Raw genomic sequence first — 17536 nt, 5'->3', positions numbered from 1 at the left:
TGTTTATAGCAGCACAATTTGTAATAGCGAAATCTTGGAAACAACCCAGATGCCCATCAGCCGAGGAATGGATAAAAAAAGATGTATTTTTATACAATGGAGTACTACTCAGCCATAAAGAAGGATAACCTTGAGGTTTTTATAGGTAAATGGATGCACCTTGAGACTATACTCATAAGTGAAATAAATCAGATTCACATGTGTAACCATGGTTTTTCTCTGTAGTGTAAGAAGCTGAAAGAGTAAATAAGATCCAGAATGTACAATACATATTGGGAAATGGGAAGAAATTGTTCAAAAGGAAAGAGAAAAGGAGAAAAGAAGAAAGGGAAAAGTAAAAGCAAATATATATATATATATATATATATATATATATACACATATATATGTACACACACAAGATAGGTAAGATCGCTAAACAACTAATTTCTATTAGTTCATTGAAAAGAAAATTTTGTGCTGACATTGTTTGATCAATTTTTCATGCCTATATCTTATAATCTCAGCAACTACTTTGAAGACAACAATAAGCAATGTACTAACCATTGTTACTCTCCTACTACCTTGTTTTTGGAATTTTGTATCATTGTTTTTATCATTTTTTTCTCTTTAAAATAAAAAAAAAAATTTAAAAAGAAGCTAAGCAAAGATATAGTTTCAGCAGAAGTCTAGTGTCAGCTTGATCCCACAGGGAGCAAGGGTGGAACCAGAGTTTTCTCCCTGGAGGCAAAGGACTGGTCTTCCTTCTGTTCCTGCAGGTTGAGTATGTATCTCTGGTCTGATGTGCTCAGGTCTGAAAGTGTTTCATATTTGAGAGTTTTTTAATTTTGGAGTATTATTATAGACTTTACTTGTTGAGCATCCTTAATCAAAAAATCTGAAGTACTCCAAAATCCAAAACATTTCGAGCATCATTTTGGAACTCTAAAACTTTGTATTTCAGACTGCTTAGGGTTTCAGATTTTTTTGATTGGGGATGCTCAACTTATACATCCCAGTCAGTCAGTGGTGTATTAGTGGGTGCATAACCTATGAGGCACCACTAGGTTCGATGTCCCCTATCAATTGAGAGCAATACACCAGGAAAGAGTGCAGCTGTGAGCTGTTCCAGCCAGCACTCAGCTGCTAAATATAAAATAATAGTGCTGGCCTTGGCTCTGGGTAAGCTAGAGTAAGCAGCTGGGGGATGGGTGCACCAGGCTGGTAAATGGGCTCTGGGTGTGGCATCAACACCATCATTATCATGATTAATCACACATTTCAGTGATGATAATCACTGCTGCCATTTCCTTCCAAAACAGAGGGAACTACTAACTAGTTGTGGTATTACGGGAACCATGCCTACACTGAAATAATCAGCCTCTAGGGCAATGGTTCTTAACAAGTACTGTGTGTGTGAATCACTTGGGGACCTTATTAAGGATGCAGATTTCAATACCAATCCACAGATTCTTGTTCAGTAAGTCTGCTGTGGGAGCAACATTTTTAATGAGCATCTTCATGATTCACTTTGGAATTATATGGGTGGGCATATAATACAACTTACTTCAACATGGCAACCATTACTCGATTTTAATTGTGTTCCCCCAACTAAATCAAAAGTTCTTATGGACAGAGGTTAAAATTGAGTAGTACCCTTTGTAGTGATGTTCACAACCATAAAGTGTTTTATGCAGAATGTTTTAATCCCTTACTAACTCACTTATCCCAGTGATCCAAGTAACATTAGGAGGGGCTTGAAATGAGGTGGTTGTAAATATCTGGGGCACAGAAGCAAAATCTGAGAACATGAACCATAAATTTGCATAATTCTAGGAGGCAGCTAGCTCCATCAGCTGTAAATCATAGCTTTTTAAAACTAATCTTGAAGGAGAAAGTTTGTATGTATGTATATGCAGGATAGTTAACACGGCTGTTCTACTGTCTTGTATTTCCTTGCTGAAAGAAACTGTCAATGAGGCCTTGGTTGATCAGCTTTGTATGTCTATATCTGTTTTCATGAGAAACTACTTTGAAGATATCAATATGTAATACAACAAGCATTGTTAATTCCCTACCACTCTGTTTGTAACTCTGTAATGTCTGTACTGATCCTTTGCTATTTTGTAAAAGGTTGTGTCTGTTAGTATTTTCCTCCTTTTATTTCTAAAATAAAAAAATTTAAAAAATTAAAAAAAATAAAAACTAATGTTCACATAGTCCAGAGGTATCTGAAGCTTAGGGATGCAAAATACCTATCTCTACCAAATGCGTGATACCACAAATAAAAACATATGACTGGGATGGGCCTGGGAGAGGAGCATCTGTGTTTACAGCTGTGATTGTCCATATAGTTTGGCAACAGCATCAATCATATCTTTCACTATAAAGCACAGAATATTGATCAGTACCTATGTCTGCCTTACAATATCAGTTCTACTTCGGGTATCTAGACAGAGTGTAAAATCAAAAATGAAACAGTATTTCCAAAGGGACATAATAAAACAAAAGCTAATTCAAAAAACCAATAGACTATCAAGTGTTCCTTTCATTCCTTGGTAAGAATTAGGCTGCATGCTGTGAGAGCAAAGGATGTGCCTAAGAAGATCTACTTTATTAGTTAAAGTATCTTCCCACAGAAATTCTAAAAAAAAATAAGCAGTTCTGCTCTGCTGCATTTTTCTATGATGTTATTACCTCATCAAGCACAGTACTGCACACTTAAATAGGGCACTTATTTTATCTATTCCTGAAAATCAAATGGAAACTGAGATTCATCCTGTTGCAGCTTAGGAAGCTGACGTGTAAGGAAACATGTTATGATTTTATGGGCCATTAAAGTACAGAAATTTTAATGATTATTCAGTTGAGAATGTCACTCATGGTCATAACAAATATATGGCTTGGAGTTTGCTATTCCCAAGGGGAGCATCACTGAAGCTGACCCTTGCCCAAGGGCATGTTTATAAATATATCAATACCTCTACAAAAACTTGCAAAGCACCTAGTTGTTTATATTCACTTAATGACTGACTCTTTGTCTGCTTCTGACATATAGTTAAATGAGCTTGTTGTTTGCTGATAAATCCGCCTAGGACTCAGGAGGTCAAAGTAAAGAATCAGTGTTGTGTGGCAACTCATGATCATCTGTTTTACTTCCTTGAGGAAAGAGAAGCCCTGCACTGAGGTGATGAACAGTGCGAGAGAATTGATTCATTGGCATCATTTTTTCTGGCTTCATTTATGTGCTTGTGTAAGCAGGCGGGCTAGACTGGTCATACCTCTAGAAGAGGTAAAAAATGATTGAGGATGAGTTAATGAAGCAGCCAGGGAGCTGTAATCCTGGGAGGCCATTTTTGTCTCCTGGGTTTAGTAGTTCTTAAAGGAATACAGACATCAGGCAACGTGTGTAAATGGATTGGATTAGACTAATGATGGCAAACCTTTTAGAGCTTTCAGTGATACAAACAGCCAACTGTGGCGTGCATGCCATAGGTTCGCCACTACTGGACTAGAACATGTGTTGTAGGCTAGGCTTTCTGGGAATATAACTATGAGATACAGTATAGGAGACAGGATGTTTATTAGGGTGCATCCTTAGAATAAATATCTGGGGAAAAGAAGGGAAGGAAGCAGGACCAGCCAGGCAGAAGCCAAGTTGTGGCACAGGCGCGGTAACAACCTCAGAAGATGCCCAAGGGGAATGGTAGATCTAAAATGGTGCTTTAGAATTGTCTAGATGGGGCAAAGTGAATTGAAGTTTATATTCCTGCACCAATACGTCACTGGATATGGGTGATCCTAGAAGCTCAGCAAGTAACCCCCTCTTGGTTACAGTGCCTCTCCGCAGCTATGCCAAGCCCTGAAGAGGCTAAGAACAGAGGACTATCGCTACCGGTACTCCAGGCAGCTGTGATGACAAGGATTTCCTTGAATGTGGATCTGGACAGTGCAGAATAGTCAGCATACCCAATCGAATTTGGGCTGGGGCTCATCTGAATAATTATAAAAGGTAACAGGAACCCAAAACTGCAGGTAAGTTATTACAGGCAAATCCTGCCACTTGCATTTGGTTGTATCTGTCTCTAAATATCATTTTGTTTCAAGATCAGACAGGGAAGGGCAGGCGGGTGTGGTGGTGCATGCCCGGAATCCTACAACACAGGAGGCTGAGGCAGGAGGATCGCTGTGAGTTCAAGCCATCCTGAATTACACAGCGAGACCCTGTCTCAAGATACAAAACAAGGCAAAACAAATAATAAAGAAAATCAGACCAAAGAAACCCCAGGAAATGGCAGATGTGAAGACTTCTAGACCTGGCCCGAGCCCTGTCCATAGGGGTGGGGCAAAGCTAGGGTTGAGCATGGAGGTGATACCAGACTAGGGCTATGTATGAGGTGTCAGAATGGTGGCTGGTATACACCACTGATCTGGGGAAAATTACTTAATCTCTCCATTCCTCTGTCTCTTTATTTTTAAAATAGGAAAGATAATAACAACATTTATCTTTTGTACCTATAATTAAATGCACTGGTATCATTCAGTTATTAAGAGTAATGCCTGGCACAGTTTAAGAACTGTGTAACTGTCAACTACACTGGCGGGACTCTGATTCTTGGGATGTACCTGGAGATGGGCAGCTGAAGGGATAGGAAGTAGCTAGGACATTAGGTAACTAATCATTCACTCACTTATTCACAAGTACTTGTTGAGCATATCTCTGTGCTGGGCCATTTTCGAGATAGTAAGGATAAAGCAATGAACAAAACAAGTGAAGTCCCACACATCGCAGAGGTTATGTTCCAGTGCAGAGACAGGCAATAAACAAAATAATTGATAAATATATGGAAAGGGCAGGTAGTGGTAAGAAATGTGGAGGTAATCAAAGTATGGCAAGGGCTCAGGGAGCCTCGATGGTGGAGCTACGGGGAAAGCATGAGTGTGCTATGAGCGGTGAGGAAAGTAATGACAACGTAACATTTGGGCAGAAACCTGAATGAAGTGAAGAGGGAGTCTGGCAGTAATTGAGAAAGCAAGCCTAGGCAGAGAAAATAACAAGAAAAGCAGCGAGGGTCCTTCCGAGGGGCTCCAGGTTGGGTGACGGGAGGTGTCCTTCGAAAGAGCAAAGATCTTGGGCTAGGAGGTTTTCTGCAGTGGAGGCAATCCAGAAGGGCGACCTGGGTGGCATGTCCCCACTCTCAGTACCTCGTGCCTGATTCATTTGCTTGTCCTACTACACTTGCCTTACTCTAAGAGAAACTGATTTTTGCCACCGAAAAATATATGCAGAACATTCTGAAACATTCATCAACGCTGTGTTAAAATACAAAGATTGAAATGTTACTCTGGGTTTAAGTAGCTAGAAAGACTATGTAAATATTGGAACACTGATTCCTAAATAGCACAGGGGAAAAGAGCAAAAGTCTAAATATGAAAGTTATTTGGAAGGAAATACTTGGCAGACGGGTGATTTTAAAATGCGATACCAGGAATTCTTTTGCAACTTGATACCACATCGGCGCTGCCCACACGTTCTAGAAACCATGTGAATGAAGAAAGCTGTCATTACAGTTGGAAATGGCTTTGTGATTGTGGCAATGGTTTGTTCTTAGGCCAGGTTCAGATTTCCCAGTTTTTGAACTCCAACCAATAATAATTGTTGTTACTGTGTATGGGAGAGGGTTACGGGAGATTGTGGGACAAAATATAGAATTCTCTGCCTTTTAAGGAGTCTTAATCATGATTTTGGCAGCACAGGAGCCTTCAACTTAGTAAACTGAGCAGCCGGTTCCACAGCAGAGAAATAAGCTACTGTTTGACCTAGAGAGGGAGCTTTCAGCTGGTGTTTGTTGACCTGAGCTAAGGGAAACAAGATGACAGATTGGACACGCAGCACACCATGCAATTTATGCCCTTCATGGACTGTCAAACATTAATTTAATTTAATTTTAATCATTGCCATCTGGTATGTATATAGCGAGTCAGGCCCAGATAGATATTTCCTCATCTTGAACTGGTGCACAGAGCTGTATTTTGGATAGCAGCCATGCCCGTACACCCCAAGGAGGGGGCAAGAACACCACGGAAGGAGAGACTCGTACTAATGCCAAGCATGCAGGCATCAGCAGCACCAAAAGTTGCAAATGGGACCTGTTAAATGGTGCTGGTCCCATCATGGGTCGGTAACCCCTTTTCCAGCCCTAGTCATGGAGGTAGGAATGCGGAGTCATGCCTTTGCATTACTGGACACTGACAAAAGGGGATGTTGTTTGGGTGAAATGAGACATATGACTCTGTGTCTCAAGCCTCTCGATCAGCTGATGTGACTCATTCATTAGGTAATTATTAAGCATTGACAATGAGGATGAGGATTGGAACCAAATGACCTGTAAGGTCCTCTTGCCCCTGAGAATCTGCAGTTCTTTGCATGGATTATGATGCCAGAATCAGTAGGAAATATGGAAGAAATATAAAGCAGCATTCCTGCCCTAGAAGTCAACTCAGTCCTTAGAGAGATTCTCCTTTCTTCCTAGTCGCAGGATAACCTCATGTTATTAGCAGCTAGTAAGCGGTAGAATTCTTGCAAATGAATTTTCAAGGGAATGAGGAGGGCTTGGAGGAGGAAACCCTTTATGCTCCCAAATTTTAATTTGTCCATTGCAAAGTAGGTTGGCGCCTACAAGGCTGGAGGATGTCATTCAGCAAGCCAGCTCTGGCTTCAGGAGACAAACCCTGAGCCTGTTCATTGCTTTGTGGGCAAAGATCAGATGACCTGCTTGACAGAGGAAAGCAACCTTTCCTCATTCCCTTGAAAACTGAAATAGGTCTTTTTATTCTTACAATTTTCCTGCAGTTAGTACATATATGAGCAAAACCTTCAGACAATATAGAAAATTGCAAAGTAACAAATTGATGATACACAGATATAGAGCACTGGTAAAATCATTTTAATGTGATACATATGTATGTGACACAAATATGTGATATATATGTATATGTCTTCATAGAACACATTTACAAAATGGGATCATGTTATAGATAAGGAAGAGCAAAATCTCTCTTTTTTAATTTTATTGGTACAACTTATGTATACAGAATGACCACATTCATGTAAATGAGGGCAAAATCTCTTACTGGGTGATTTTCTTCTCCAGTTGATGTCAGCATGACCAGAAGGAATACTCAGGGGCTTCAAGAAGAGAAAGAAACAGTAGCCCTGCAAAATCTGCCCCTTCAAATTGCAAGGCTCAATGTTCTTTCCAGCTCAAGCTATGTCTGTCCAACCCACCTCTTGGCAACCACCAAAGATAGACTTGCCAGCCCTTCTGAAATGAGGCCACCTCTATTCAGAATGTGGATCTTCTTTCTTTCTATGAAACATTACATTTTTCCTTCTCAAAAGAGACAGAAACACTTTCATCAGAGGGCAAGGGGGCACGTGCTGCCTGGAAAATCATTTGCAAGAGTTAAAATAAAGAATGGTGAGAAAATCATATTCTGCCTTCTTTTCCTAACTATAAGGAGTCTAAAGCTTATTTTAAATGTTTTCATTATGTTGTAGGGAAGATTCTCTCATCTTGGTTCCCGTGTAACAATATAAAAAGACATGATGTACAAGTGTGTTTTGCCCTAGATAAGTATGTAATTTCAGCTATCTGTTGAAATCCAATCCCAAGCTCTGAAAAATGACCGGAAAGTACACACCCCAGAGCCAGATCATAACAGAAACAGTGGGGGAAAGCAGTGTTATTTCAGTGGCAAAGGGAAGTTTTCGTATCAGTGGGAAGACGGGCCTGATTTAATCTATAGACTTCTGGAAATTAGAGCCAGAGTGAAAGGATCAGACGTACTGTGAGTCTCAGAGCTGACATTTGAGATTTGAGAGGATAGAGAAGGAGACGGTGTGCAGTCAGCTAACATTTATTGAGCACCTACTATATATTAGAAATTATGCGACATTCCTTATATTAGCTTTTTCTTCAAAGTAGTCTTAAATGGTAGCTAGTACACTTTTTATTAGTGCATATTATACAGACTAGTGGATTTCATTTTGGCATATTTGTACATGCATAAAACATACTTCCACCATTACCTCCCTATTATCCTCTCCAATTCCCTTCCTCTTCTCCAATAGTCTCCCTTCTACTCTCATGTCATCTGTCTTTCTATTTTCCCCCTAGACTGCTCACATGAGAGAAAACATGTGATATTTGACTTTCTGAGTCTGGCTTCTTTCACTTAACGTACTGGTGTCTGGTTCTCTCAATTTTCTGGAAAATGGCATAATTCCATTCTTGTTTATGACTGAATAATGTTCCATCATGTATATATACCACCAATGGTGGAAGAATAAAACATACTTCCACCATTACCTCCCTATTATCCTCTCCAATTCCCTTCCTCTTCTCCAATAGTCTCCCTTCTACTCTCATGTCATCTGTCTTTCTATTTTCCCCCTAGACTGCTCACATGAGAGAAAACATGTGATATTTGACTTTCTGAGTCTGGCTTCTTTCACTTAACGTATTGGTGTCTGGTTCTCTCAATTTTCTGGAAAATGGCATAATTCCATTCTTGTTTATGACTGAATAATGTTCCATCATGTATATATACCACATTTGGATACACTTGTTCATTTCTCTGTTGTTGAGTACCTAGACTGTTATAGCTAAGGAAAGTAATATGCACAGTGGCAAGTATTTTGCCCCAGGTTACACAGCCTTCAGTGATGGAACCAGATTTAAACTCTGTGGTGGATTGACAACTAGTGATCAATTTGTAACACCCAGCTGAACTGAGTAAGTGTGGTGCTGGTGTGGGAGGCCCACCTGAGGGTTGTTGCCAGCAGCCTAAGAGGCAGAACTGGAGAAGAAGAAGAGAGGTTGTGAAGGAGCTGTTGATTCTCTTGGAGGACCTTGTCATGCTGGCTTTCCTGATGAACTTGGCAGTTCTTATCGGTAAAGGAGTTTGGGACTTTGTTGTCACTGAGGATGGCTCGCTTCACTTTCAGGGAGCTCTGGTCCTTACTTTGAGCATCGCTACCTGGCTCCAGAGGGAAGACGGTGCACTGCTCAGGCTCATGGGGAAGTTTGTCGTGCTGGCTTTCCTGATATAGACTCAGCTGCTCTCATCGTCGGTGGAGCTCAGGACTTCACTGTTGCTGAGGATGGTTGTAGTACCTTTCAGGGGAGTATTGCTTTCTGGCTCCAGGACAGATCCCTCAACCTGCTAGCACAGTTCCTTCATCTCGCTGACATAGACTTTCTTGCTTCCACCACTGACCTTTGGGCTTTCCCAGAGCAGATCCGTGCTTGCATGAGACGTTGTCGTGGGCTCTTGGCCTCCAGTCGGACTTGTGGGGGACATTGTTATGAGCTCCAGGTCTTCAGCTGTGTTCATGTAGGACATTGCCGTGAGATCCACCCCCTCAGCTGGATTCTTATGGTCTCTAGTGTATGGACAAATTTCCTGCACTTTCTTTGTACATGACTCTTTGCATGAGTATTATCAAATAATCTTATGAATTATGTGTCCTGTATTTTATTATTCCCCTTGTAAACCCTGACTACAACAAACTTCGACTTACTTGGCTCCTAAGTGGCTCTGTTTCCCCTATATTACACAATCTAAAAATGAGATGAGGGGCCCTTATGAGTTAATATGTACCTGGGTACAGGATGTATTCAAGCCAAGACTAGATGATCATTTGTCATGAGTGTCCTTCAGTGGATTTGTGCACTGATAGCCAAAACATCTGGTTTCTAGGAGTACTCCCATCTATATGGTCAAACAAGTTCTGTCTATCTAAAACCTGTCACTCTTGTTTGTCTCATAGGACGCCTACTATGTCCATCCCTAAAATTACTTTTCTGGCTAAGGAATAACCTTTAGAAAAAAGAACTGAAACTATATTCTGAAAAATGTTTTCTTGAAGGACCATATCTGGCAGACATTGTTGAAGCCTTACTCATACGTTATCAGCATTCAGCAATCTCATACAGGCCAGTGGGTCCTGCAGCAAGCACCATAAGGATCTACCCACTGCATTCATTTGGTTCTCCAGAGCAGGCTCTAAGCACCAGAAAGTTAACATCCAAATATTCCAGCTTCCATATTCTTTTTTTTTTTTTTTTTTTTTTTTTTTTTTGAGACAGGGTCTTGCTATACAGTTCAGGCTGGCCTTGAGCTCACTTTGTAGCCCAGGCTGGTCTTGAACTCACAACAATCCTCCTGCCTCAGCCTCCCGAGTGCTGGGATTACAGGTGTGTGCCACCATGTGCGGCTGCTTCCATGTTGTCGTTTGTGGGAGTCTCACTTCAGAGCTATCCCAATCTCCCAGAGTTGCCCAGCAGGAGTAGGTCCTAGTTTCTTATTGGGGTAACCCACCCTCTACCGCACTCTTTACTGTTTCTTCTCCCCTCTCTGTCTCATTTTCCCTCATTTTTATTGGTGCTTCTGGGGATCACCTTCCAAAGGAACTAACTGCTATCAAGTCCTTGTCTTGCGTTCTACTATTTTTGAGGGAAGCCACACCAAAACACCAGCATATCACAGAGATTCTCAACTTTGGAGTTAAGAGGTTTGGGGATGAAGAATTCTTTGGTACTTTCCTGTGCACTGCAGGTTGTTCACCAGCATCTGTGGCCTCTACCAACTAGACACCAATATTGCAACATGTAGGTATAGCCAAATTTATTTGGGGAGGCAAAATAAACCCCAGTGGAGAACCTCTGCTCATTTTAGGTGCCGTGGGGAGTGTGTGTATATGGGTAGGATTTGGTGAGGCAGACCTGTAGAGGTGGTTGGGATTATTAGTGAGCTCAAGTTTAGTGGAGGGCACAGGTGGGGTGTGCAGGAGGCTGTGTGCATGTGTGTGTAGAAGAAAATGATGAAGTGAATCTCATTTTGTAACTGTGCCTGGTGCGGGGCAGTCTCTTGCCCAAATTCAATGAACAGCTCAGAACTAAACTCAACCTCTTAAAATTCCTTTTAGAAAAATGACAGCTATGCAAAGACCACTGTGCTGTCTGTATGCTATCAGTGTTCAGGGGAGTTCAGTTTGGATGGGAGGCCCTTTAAGCGGCCATTTCACAGCCTGTCGGTTTCTGGGCTGCTAGGGATGTTTTGACTTTTCAGTATTTGCATGGAGCTATTAAAAAATCAATACGTGGTTCCAACATGGGGCACGCTGTCAATCAGAGGAGAGTGTCAGATAAAAGTTGAAAATGTCTTCTCAGTCACAGGTTTTGGCCTGATTTTGGCTGCTATGCATGAGCAAATGAAACTTCTGAAAAAAGTAACAGATTTTCAGGGGCGGTAAAGGTACTTCTTAGCTAAATGATAAGGGAATTTGCAGATGTTTGGGACTGCCCCTTAATCTCTGCCTTCCTTTTCTTCCGCTGTATTGCTAGAAATAGCGAAGAGGAATAAATATAGGTTAGTACTGATGACGAAGTCTTTACTTTTATTAATTAGATTCCTGGTAAAAAGGTTCTGATTGTAGTTGCTCATTAGCTCTGAATTCTGATACCTCCCAAGCTCAAGTACAGTAGCAAGCTGGTATGGGTACTGTACTTGCCCCTGTCTGAATCCCCTTGGCTTGCTTCCTCCAGTTCTGTCTGCTCATCACCTATGATTTTCCTTGGTCTAACAGTTGCCTTACCTGTACATAGAACCTGGGAGTTTGTATCACCCAACCGAGGCCCACAGCCAGTGGGGCCCAATGGGGCCCTGCTATGAGCCATAGGGAAGCTCAGTTTCCTTGCTTCAAGTTGAAATGAACTCTGTGTAATTTACATTCCAAAGCTTCATCTTGGAAGGAAGCCAATGCTGAAGTTTATTGTAAAATTGGAAATTTGCCTCTTGGCTTCCTTTTATTCTGTGGCCTGCTTTTTTCCATGCTTCTTTTTGGGTATACCGTTGGAGCACTTTCTCCATAAACCATTTGCACAGGAATCCTCACCTCTATGCTTGTCCCTAAGGAATCTGACCCAAGACATAAGCATTCCAAGTTCTACCTACATTGGAGTTGAAAGGGAGGTGGATTCTATCATTCGCTTGGAATGTTCCAGAATCTTATTGGTTCTCACAAGGTACAGGCACTCATTTGATGTTTCTTGTTGTAATGAATGATGGTGTTAGACTGAAGAACTGAGAGAATAAATAGACCTCTGATATCTGTGCACTGCCTCCACAGCTAGTAGGGCCACAAACGACCTCTGGAGGTGTCCTGGAAGCCTGTTTAGCCAAGGAAAGGAAGAGAAGCTGGCCTTACTTATGGTTTAGTGACTTGGATTTTGAACACCTAAACCTCTACTTCTATACTGTCATGCTTAAAAGCACAGAGGGCAGTGATTCAGCAGAACATGTCGCATATTAGGATCTGCATCTGATATTTACTGTGGCTTGAGAGTCTAAGGAACGCGGGGCAAGATACTGCAGGACAGGCTTTTGTGATAGCAGCTAAGCATATGGTTTAATACCTGAGTGCAGGCAGGCAAAAAGCTACAAAGTTATCTGTCTCGAACAAAGAGAAGTGTGTCCCTTTCATATGGATGGAAAGAAGGCAGGGGGACATTAGGTGGGAAGATTTAACAAACATCTGTGGACAAAGTTCTCTGGCAGTCTTGCATGTCAGCGAGCAAAGTCATTGAAGTGTCTGGTGTAAATTTTTGGGTGTCTCCAGATGTCCACAGAACCCGCAAAATTCCTTTTCCTATCTTATCTCCACAACATCCTGTGCTGGCCTATGATAGCCTCCGGTGCTAAGCTGAATTCCTGCGGGGAGTAGGGCTTCTGCTGGCAAGTACACTGGGGGCTGGGACAGTCAGGTCCAGTTGGAGTCTTGCAGAGAGGATCTCCACAAGTTTATTGCAAGATGGATGGATATGGCATCAACTTTTGAGTTCTTTCTACTTGTTTGCCAGTGCTTTTTTATGTATTATGTAATTTAATTTTTTTAGCATACTTGTGAGATACTAATATCCCCATTTTACAGGCCAGAAAACCAAGGCTTGAAGAGGTCATACTATCTGCATTAGGCCACATTTGTTGTAAGTGGCAAAGCTGGGATTTGAACCCACCTTGGTCTGATTCTGGCAACTGTGTACTTAACTACTCACCAGGTTGTGGCTCTAATACTGGTTCTCTTTGCCCTATAGTGATAAAGGACAGCTTTGTCAACATTTACAAAAGACAAAAAAAGATATCTCATCTGGGAAGTTTTATACAGACATTTTTCATTTCCAAGAAGAATAAGTAAATGTATTGGAAATTGAAATATATTAAATGAGCCTGACATGCTGTGATACAGATAATAGTTTATACAGTGAAATTTTCCCTATGCTTAGCATTTCCTTATTATAAGGCCAATATGATGATTAATGGTTTATTCACAACGCAGAAAATTAGCCTTTCCTTACAGGCCTTGCAGATCTTCATTTGACTCAATCCTTTCATCCGTTAGAGCTTCTCTTCTATTTGGGTACTTGAGAGTGTTGTTACTAGGTCTGAATATTTTGTTCCTCCTCCTCTTCACCCCCAGCCTCTTTTTTTTTTTTTTTTGGCCTTAGATCCAAGGCCAAGAAGGCTTTGGAGCTACTGTAGTTTTCTCCAGTTCCCTCCAGGATTAAAAGATGTGGTTCTTCATGAAGTCTAGCAGTTTTTGCAAACCTCAAGTGCAATATGAGAGCAGTTTTGTATGATAACCTTCCATGCAAAAAAGATAATATGTACTATATCTTGATACAGGATGTGTGTTCCTATTTTAGCTTAAACAGTGAAAGACGGCTACAGGCTTCTTTCTTGAAAATGTAAGATGTCAGTTTTCAGCAGCAGAAAAAATAAAATTTGAAAGTTGCTGCAAAAAAATTGATTTTCACTTTCATTTAGAACTAGGTCCAGGAGACGGGCCCCGTGGCATATGCCTGTAATCTTAGCATTTGGGCGGTTGAGGCAGGAGCCTAGGCTATATAGTGAGTTCAAAGCCAGCCCAAATTATGTAGTGAGACCCTGCCTCAAAAAATAACAAACAAACAAACAAACAAACTAGGTCCAAAGTTTAGAGCAAATCTCTCTTCTCTAGGGTTCAAACCTAGTTTAAAGAGAACATACCTTCTTGTTTGAAAGAAAGTATGTGAAACTGTTTTAATTGTAAAATAGCCCAGGCAAATGCTACTGAGGAAAATAAAATGCTAAGTATGGAATTATAAAGCTGGAAGAAACCCTTTGAGACCATCTAGTCCTGCCCCCATTTTCCAATGAGGAATAGCTAATTCATCATTTATGGGTGTTCTATTTTAACAGGATTTATACAGCTACATTTTTAATCTTTTGTGCCTGTTTACAAGACATCAGTACCTAACAAAACACGTCGAGTATTCAGTATTTCATAGAGCTTCCTAAAATGAGTAAATACATCAAGGAGCAAAAAATACTAAGAGATAAGTAAAAAAATTATGTTTAGGCTTCTTACTGGTGTGATTAGTTAATAAAATTGAAGCACATTATACCCAAGTTCAATGATTTTGCAAACTGTAATAATTTCACATTGTGTAATCTGGATTTTGTCCTCAATGAATAAGGTGACCATGTAATATACATTCCAAAGAAGGATCCCTTTGAAAGAGAAAAAGGTGTTATTAATAATTCCACTAGGACAAAGGAGTGCTCTGGGCAAAGTAATGTTAATGGCTACTGGGCTGGGGATATAGCTCAGTGGCACAACACTTGCCTGGAATGTGTGAGGTCGTGAGTTCGATTCCTGGTAGCAAAAGAAAAAAAAAAAAAGAAAGAAAGAAAGAAAGAAAGAAAGATAGTGTTAAAGGTTAGTCCTTAAAACAACAAGGGACTAGAAACAGGGGAAAATATCTGTAGAATGGGCTTTAAATTAAGAAGCAAAGGAGTTTTAAATCAAATGAAGATTTAGAAGGATATTGCCATTAATGCCTTTAACAGTCTTACCTCACCTTAGAAGTATGGTTTAAAAAATGAGCCAGGGCCGGGGATATAGCTCAGCTGCACAAGTGCATGCCTGCCAAGTGTAATGTCTTGAGTTCGATTCCCAGTACCAAAAAAAAAAAAAAAAAAAAAAAAAACGTGAGCCAAATGAAGTGCAAGGTCCTGAGTTTGATTCCTGGTACAAAACAAGAAAGAAAGAAAGAAAGAAAGAAAAATGAGCCAAATGAAAAAGACTCCATTCCAATAATTTAGAAAGAAGGTAGAGGGGCTGGGGATTTAGCTCAGCGGCATAGTGCCTGCCTGGCAAGTGCAAGGTCATGAGTTCAATTTCTGGTACCGGAAAAAAAAAAACAAAAAAAACAAAGCAAAAAAATAGAAAGAAGGTAGAAGTAAACTCTTAATCAAAAACTAGGTTGAAAGAGCACATGTGTAAGTCCTACAATCTCACTGACCTATCAGAAACTTCCGGCCCCACCCCCTATCTGTCAACCTGTAATCCCACCCACCCACTTGCAACCTCCGGAAGTATATGACCAACTGTCTACTACTTCCTGGGGCAACTAATAGCAAGATTTTCGTTAGCGCCCGCCATCTTGAGCACTAGCGATGGCCGCCCAAAGCAGACAGAATTACTCCACCCAGGTGGACGCTGCCTTGGATGGCCTTATCAACATGCATCTGCAAGCCGCCCAAACCTACATCTCTCTAGGCTTCTATTTTGTACGTGACCCTGTGGCTCAGGAGGAAGTGAGTCGCTTCTTCCAGGAATTGGCCCAGAAGAAGTACGAGAGCGCTCACCGTCTCCTCATGCGATACTGTCGCGGTAAGCGCACCCTCTCTCACTACGGGAAAAAGGTGCCCCAGGAGGAGTGGAGTACCAATGTGCAGGCGATGGAAGCTGCTGTGGCCCTGGAGAGCAGTCTAAACCAGGCCCTTTCGGATCTGCATGCGCTGGCTTGCGCCAACTCAGATTCCCGTCTCTGCGACTTTCTGGTGAGCCACTTCTTACAGGAAGAGATGAGAACCATCCAGAAATTGGGCATCTTCCTGACCACTCTGCGCCGGCTGGCAGGCAAGGAGGCTGACCTGAGCGATTCTTTCAATAAACTCAGCCTCAATCGCAAGTAGAAGGGCTTCGCTGTGTTCTCCTGACGTCGAGAGATTTGTGCTTTTCAACACCCAGGAGGACATACCCAAGCTGTTGTAAATGGAAACAAAGAAGTTATGTTTGTGGAAATAATTAACCTAGGCGGAGAGAAGAGAAACGTATTCACAGTTGCACGAAGGACTCGCATTCTGTTTAATTCTTTAGACTTTCTAGTTAAAGTGTTCTTAATTTTTTCTGAATCACCATTGTGCTTTGAGGAACTGGTAAGCTATATTTTTTTTCTCAAAAATGGGGAATCCAGGGGCTGGGGATTTAGCTCAGCAGCACAGCGCCTGCCTGGCAAGTGCAAGGTCGTGAGTTCGATTCCAGATACCAGGAAGAAATAAATAAATAAACAAACAAATAAAAATGGGGAATACACCTATTCATCAATGCTGCATATAGTTTTCATGGTTTTGTAATTTCTGTTAAGTCATTCAGGGTAATAGATTAAACTCTAAAATGTGTCTCTTATTTTGCCCACCAGAGCGGAGAGCTAACAAACTTTACTATGTCATATCATAGTCCTGTTCTTCAAAGTCATAGTAAATTGTTTTACTTGGTTTTCAGGTTGACATGATGCTATCTGCCTACTCGAAGAACCACACAAGGAAAAGAAGCCCTGAGAAATTCACCTCTGCATCTCCTGTTACCTTGCTACTGAGAAGACTGACGATTACATCATTCACTGACCTCCTTATGAAGCTTCTCCAGAGAAATTTCGGACTGGTCTTAGTATTAGAAACAACAGGACTTCCTTCACTTGGCTAATTGGCTTGTTTTTGTTTTATGGACACTAAATGATATAACTACTTAAGTTTTCCTTTTCTGACCATCTGCTAGGAAGCTTATGTCTAAATTTGTACTCATCCCACAGTAAATGGGTAGGATTGCATAGCATTTTTGTATAGGCTTTATTCCTGGTTCCCCTGTTATTAATTTCTTGATATATGGTATGCTTTTTTTAAGCCACTTTAAACTCTTTCTGGACAAGCCTGTTTATAAATGGATGGTAAATAAACTTAAAATACAGATTAAAATAATTTTGCAGTTTATTTTGGAGGAAAGGGAAGATAGCTTTTAACTATGCACTAAGACAGAAAAAGTGATTAGAATAGAGGTGGGTCAAAGGGAGGTTAAATTACTGAAGCCAAGAGACAAGAAGCAAAATGTAACATTTTTGTGGCTTTCTTTATCATTAGTAGTAGTAGTATTTTATTTTTTAAACAGACTAAAAAATAATCAACATTAGAAACATACAGAATTTCACTAAACAAGATGATAGGAATTCAGCAGTTGTTATATTGCATTTTGTTGGCTTCAAATTAGTTGTTTGTATTACCATCATATAAGCATGCAAAATCATTTATTGAAAGGAACATTTAAAAAGCTTAAATTTTTAAAAAAAAATTTTTGACCAATTTGGCATGTAACATTTTATATAACATGCAT

At 40.7% G+C, this 17536-nt stretch overlaps 1 pseudogene; it reads left to right on the top strand.

Moving 5' to 3' along the window:
• Window positions 1-15515: 15515 nt before the first annotated feature.
• Window positions 15516-17111, top strand: LOC102007478 (annotated as a pseudogene).
• The last annotated feature ends 425 nt before the right edge of the window (window positions 17112-17536 follow it).

The sequence above is a fragment of the Chinchilla lanigera genome, unplaced genomic scaffold (assembly GCF_000276665.1).
Source record: "Chinchilla lanigera isolate Chin_1 unplaced genomic scaffold, ChiLan1.0 scaffold00165, whole genome shotgun sequence".
NCBI classification, from domain to species: domain Eukaryota; kingdom Metazoa; phylum Chordata; class Mammalia; order Rodentia; family Chinchillidae; genus Chinchilla; species Chinchilla lanigera.
This window is presented reverse-complemented; position numbering and strand designations above follow the sequence as displayed.